Source organism: Lutra lutra, chromosome 2 (genome assembly GCF_902655055.1).
Source record: "Lutra lutra chromosome 2, mLutLut1.2, whole genome shotgun sequence".
Taxonomy (NCBI): Eukaryota; Metazoa; Chordata; class Mammalia; order Carnivora; family Mustelidae; genus Lutra; species Lutra lutra.
Window position 1 is genome coordinate 63,456,359 of NC_062279.1, and position 6,111 is coordinate 63,462,469.

Genomic DNA, 6,111 nt, shown 5'->3' on the forward strand with positions numbered 1-6,111 from the left:
AGAGCATTGTGGTCTGAAAATATGCAGGGAATGATTCCAATCTTTTGATAACGGTTGAGACCTGATTTAGGACCGAGGATGTGATCTATTTTGGAGAATGTTCCATGTGCACTAGAGAAGAATGTGTATTCTGTTGCTTTGGGATGGAATGTTCTGAATATATCTGTGATGTCCATCTGGTCCAGTGTGTCATTTAAGGCCTTTATTTCCTTGTTGATCCTTTGCTTGGATGATCTGTCCATTTCAGTGAGGGGAGTGTTAAAGTCCCCCACTATTATTGTATTATTGTTGATGTGTTTCTTTGATTTTGTTATTAATTGGTTTATATAGTTGGCAGCTCCCACATTAGGGGCATAGATATTAAAAATTGTTAGATCTTCTTGTTGGACAGTTCCTTTGAGTATGATATAGTGTCCTTCCTCATCTCTTATTATAGTCTTTGGCTTAAAATCTAATTGATCTGATATAAGGATTGCCACTCCTGCTTTCTTCTGATGTCCATTAGCATGGTAAATTCTTTTCCACCCCCTCACTTTAAACCTGGAGGTGTCTTCGGGTTTAAGATGAGTTTCTTGTAGGCAACATATAGATGGGTTTTGTTTTTTTATCCATTCTGATACCCTGTGTCTTTTGATTGGGGCATTTAGCCCATAAACATTCAGGGTAACTATTGAGAGATATGAATTTAGTGCCATTGTATTGCCTGTAAGGTGACTGTTATTGTATATTATCTCTGTTCCTTTCTGATCTACTACTTTTAGGGTCTCTCTTTGCTTAGAGGACCGCTTTCAATATTTCCGGTAGAGCTGGTTTGGTGTTTGCAAATTCTTTCAGTTTTTGTTTTTCCTGGAAGCTTTTAATCTCTCCTCTATTTTCAATGATAGCCTAGCTGGATATAGTATTCTTGGCTGCACGCTTTTCTCGTTTAGTGCTCTGAATATATCATGCCAGCTCTTTCTGGCCTGCCAGGTCTCTATGGATAAGTCTGCTGCCATTCTAATATTTTTACCATTGTATGTTACAGACTTCTTTTCCCGGGCTGCTTTCAGGATCTTCTCTTTGTCACTAAGACTTGTAAATTTTACTATTAGGTGACGAGGTGTGGACCTATTCTTATTGATTTTGAGGGGGGTTCTCTGAACCTCCTGGATTTTGATGCTTGTTCCCTTTGCCAAATTGGGGAAATTCTCTCCAATAATTCTCTCCAATATACCTTCTGCTCCCCTCTCTGTTTCCTCTTCTTCTGGAATCCCAGTTATTCTAATGTTGTTTCGTCTTATGGTGTCACTTGTCTCTCGAATTCTCCCCTCATGGTCCAGTAGCTGTTTGTCCCTCTTTTGCTCAGCTTCTTTATTCTCTGTCATTTGGTCTTCTATATCGCTAATTCTTTCTTCTGCCTCATTTATCCTAGCAGTGAGAGCCTCCATTTTTTATTGCACGTCATTAATAGCTTTTTTGATTTCAACTTGGTTAGGTTTTAGTTCTTTTATTTCTCCAGAAAGGGCTTCTATATATCCTGAGAGGGTTTCTTTAATATCTTCCATGCCTTTTTCGAGCCCGGCTAGAACCTTGAGAATCGTCATTCTGAACTCTATATCTGACATATTACCAATGTCTGTATTGATTAGGTCCCTAGCCGTAGGTACTGCCTCTTGTTCTTTTTTTTGTGGTGAATTTTTCGGCCTTGTCATTTTGTCCAGATAAGAGTATATGAAGGAAGAAGTAAAATACTAAAAGGGTGGAAACAACCCCAGGAAAATATGCTTTAGCCAAATCAGAATAGATCCCAAATCGTGAGGGGGGAGAAAGGGGATAAAAAGGTTCAGAAAGAAAAAAAAAAAAAAGAAAGAAACAATTAAAAAAAGAAAACCAATAAAGAAAAAATTATAAAAAGGAAAATATATATATATATATATTAGATAAACTACTTAAAAGACGTTAAAAATGAAATGGGTAAATGTTAAAAAAATTTAGCAGAAGAAGAGAAAAAAAATTGAAAAAAAAAAATTAACTGCAAGGCTAAAGAATCATGGAGAGAAAGCCATGAGTTCCGTGCTTTGCTTTCTCCTCCTCTGGAAGTCCGCTGCTCTCCTTGGTATTGAAACTGCACTCCTTGGTAGGCGAACTTGGTCCTGGCTGGGTTTCTTGTTGATCTTCTGGGAGAGGGGCCTGTTGTAGTGATTCCCAAGTGTCTTTGCCCCAGTCCGAGTTGCACCGCCCTTACCAGGGGCAGGGCTGATAATCTGCTCGGGTTTGCTTTCAGGATCTTTTGTTCCCTGAGCGCTTTCTGTAGAGTTCTGGAGGATGGGAATGAAGATGGCGGCCTCCCAGTCTCCAGCCCAGAGGAGCCGAGAACCCGGGGCCCCACTCCTCAGTGCGCCCCCAGAGAACAGTGCCCAATTACTCCCATCACCCCGGCCTCCGGCCGCACTCTGAGCTGACCAAGCCTGTGACCGGTTCGAGGTAAACTGGAGCTTAGAGCTCACTCCTCAGCTCTGTCTCTGTAGCTGGCTTCCCCGTTCTAATACCTGTAAGCTCTGTGACACTCAGACACCCCCGATCCTTCTGTGACCCTGTGGGACCTGAGGCCACGCTGACCCCGCGTGGGCTGCACCCCAGTTAAGCCTCTGGAGCAATGTCCCTCAGTGGAACAGACTTTTAAAAGTCCTGATTTTGTGCTCCGTTGCTCCGCTGCTTGCTGGGAGCCGACCCCTCCCCACCGCGGTCTATCTTCCCGTCGCTTTGGATTCACTTCTCCGCCAGTCCTACCTTTCAGAAAGTGGTTGATTTTCTCTTTCTAGGTTTGCTGTTCTTCTTCTCTTTGATCTCCCATTGGATTTGTAGGTGTTTGCAATCTTTAGATAAGCTATCTAGCTGATCTCCCGCTACCTGAAGTAGTCTCATCCTGCTACTTCTCCGCCATCTTGACTCCTCCTCAATAACATGTATTTTTAAATATGGTCCTCTCTGCTGCCCACGGGAAGGCTGTTGTTGGAGTATGGATACGAATGAGTGGGAAGTGTGGGGAAGGATCTTTATGTGCTTTGGGACATACCACACACGGATCATCTGTGCAAAGGCAGAGAATGGTTCGGCCTCTTTTTGCCCTAAATTTTTAATAGGAGCACCTCCTATTTTGTTCTGCTTTCAAGTCCCCAGGCCTTGCCTCAGCACCTCCCAGCCCCCCACAACTGCCATCGCATATCCTTCCCTTGGTCAATGTCTGCAGAGCCCTGCCCTCACCCCAGACTTAGACGCCCGGCATTGCTTGTCTCATTCATCCTATGCACATATGCTAAGTGATGCTCTATTCCAGGCCCTGACTTCGCATTTTTACTTCCATGTCATGTCCCTCCCTACCACCACCGCCACGTTCAGTCACTGCTTCTGATGGCACCACCAGTTAAGGAACTGGTCCAAAGTCACATAACCAAGAATGGGCAGAGGAAAGAGTCAAAGCAAAACAGAAGCTCCACCCGGCACGTGGTGCCAGCTCAGGAGTTTATGACATTTATGTTAGGAGGTTTTTCCTCTCCCATTCCTGTTTTTTCCTCTCTTCATCAAGGAAGTTTCCTGAAGGACAAGGTCAGTTGAAAATAAAACATAGTAGGGTACCTTAAGCTAGTGGATATTCTAAAAGATAAAGCCTTACTACAGATGAAATGAGTGTTTTGCTGTCTTAAAAATTAATGAATACTACATCAGATTTGATGTGTAGTTACCTCTGTATTTATATCCACATGAATTTTCCTTCCTCTGCCAATGTATTTTAGCCATTGGTCATTATGAAGATCAGAGTAATTAGCTTATCCACAGAAGCCCATTTTTAGAAAATACTGTTAATTTGGAGAATATGCCTCCTGAACACAGAGAACAGGCCTCATTCCCCTTCCAGGATCAGGCCTGGATGAGGGCAGTGGGGGAAATAACTGAATACTAATTTTGGCAAGGTCTATTGTCAAATTTCTCTCACTTTCACAATCCACATGAACAATTTCTGTTTTCTCCATTGGCACGATTACACTTGTATTCATGTTCAGAGTGTGTAAGAAGACCAATAGTGCCTTCCACACATTCCCGCGTTGGCATCCGGACTGTCTTTTGCTGACTCTCCTTGCACCTGCATAGTGTAAAGACACACAGCCCAGAGAAAACCTAATGGCCTCCAGCAACCACCTCAGCAAGCCCAGGGCTCCCTGTCACTGATGGGGAGAAGCCTTCGCCTCCGGGAGGCCAGGCACAAGCCACCTGCCCAGGCACTCAAGGCAGAAGCACTAGCAGCCAGAGTCTCTGTTGAACACCTGCCATGCCCCACCCCAGCTCAAGCTGACTTTAAACACCTGGGTAATGACACCAGGAGGGTGCACGGTTCCTGCTACTGCCATACCAGGTCAATGCACGCAGTGGATAGAGGAAGCTCCTAGTCCATCTCCCTGCTCCAAAAATGCATTTAATATATTGTCTTCAGAATTATATTGATCAGAACTGATACTACATTTGATCTCAGCTAAAAAGCTAGCAAGCAAGCCACATAAACAATTGAGAGGTGAAAGTTTTCCAAGGTTGTGGGCATAATAAGCATTGTCTGCAGAGAAAGAATTCTAAACTCTGCTTACATAAAGAGAATTAATGAAAATCAGAGCACGTCCTTTAAGTAACATATTAGGAAACTTGGCATACGTGAACAATTTCCTCTGTCCCCTTATTACGATGTTACAGCCATTGTCTCATTTTCTGATAAATTGTAAGTACACTCTGCTCTCTGGAAGTAACTTGTGTTCTCACGATGTTGTAAATGCAAGAGTAGAGTCAAATGTTCAGTCTGTGGGAGATTCGTAGTGGAACACAGCCTTTCAGCACAGACACCCCCTGTCTTATCCAGGTGTTGGGCAGGAGGCCAGAACAAGCCAGGGAGGGGAGAGTCACCACCAGGGAATTCCCACTACCCGGGTCTCCTCTCCTTGCAGCCTGACCATGGCTGAAGAGTTTCATGGTTCAGCTAATTCTTCCCCACCCACCAGCCCTCTCCTTCCACAAAGGGGGCTGGGAAGAAGCAGAGGTTGCTGGTCCTTGCCCATCTTTTTTTTTTTTTTTTAAGATTTTATTTATTTATTTGACAGAGAGAGAGATCACAAGTAGGCAGAGAGACGGGGGAATCAGGCTCCCTGCCGAGCAGAGAGCTTGATGCGGGGCTCGATCCCAGGACCCTGAGACCATGACCTGAGCCAAAGGCAGAGGCTTAAGCCATTGAGCCACCCAGGTGCCCCCTTGCCCAACTTTAAATAAGGAATATGTAAGGAATGTGGTCCCTGGGAAGAACCGAGCCATGCATAGCCTCTCTAGCTAGCTTAGCTTAGTTTCTTCCAGACTTGAGTTTGCCTTGCTAGCCAGAAAACCCTCAACCCCTGCTGACTCAACAGGTCTTTTTGTCTCCATAAAGCCTGGAGCTTAAAGAAATCAGTTGTAACTTCCCTAACCAAAGGAATAATATTAGAGGTATCGTCAACTAGTAAATCACTCATGTCCTAACACACAGTAGGACTACCTATGTTGCCCGTTCAATGAGCTGCCAGCACATACTTGGGTAAATATGCCCAGAACACTAAAGTAATGTGTAAAACAAATGATCTCTTTTAACCTGTCCTCGAACAAATATGCAAAAATGCCTTTGCTTGATATCCTCAAACATTCGATTTCCTGTTTAAACACACTGCTCAAGACATTATGTGCTGGGATAGAAGATGGATACAGGGAGCAGGTGCTGAGACCTGTCCTCTGGAGTAACACAGCTCAAGGAGCTGGAGCTTGCAGGTAGCATGGTGTTTAAGGGATGGGAAATATATCTGGATTTTGCTTTAGGTTTTTATTCTCCCCTCCTCTAGAACCATAATATAGGTACCTGATGTGCCTTACCTGAAGTAGAACAGAAAAGGAAGAGTTGGGGGCAGGAGAAGTGGTTCAACTTTCAGGTCCTTGTGGCAGTCTAGTTGAGAAAAAAACGGTCTGGAAAGATGCGTGATGATCATGAGATGGCTAACTGAGCAATCTGACTCATCAGAGAACTCCCACTCTGTGACTGTGAACCCAGAACTATGGGAGCCGGAAAGCGTG

At 44.1% G+C, this 6,111-nt stretch overlaps 1 pseudogene; it reads right to left on the reverse strand.

The window, feature by feature from the left end:
* Positions 1-4,356: 4,356 nt before the first annotated feature.
* On the reverse strand, positions 4,357-4,527 carry LOC125094429 (uncharacterized; annotated as a pseudogene).
* Positions 4,528-6,111: the final 1,584 nt, after the last annotated feature.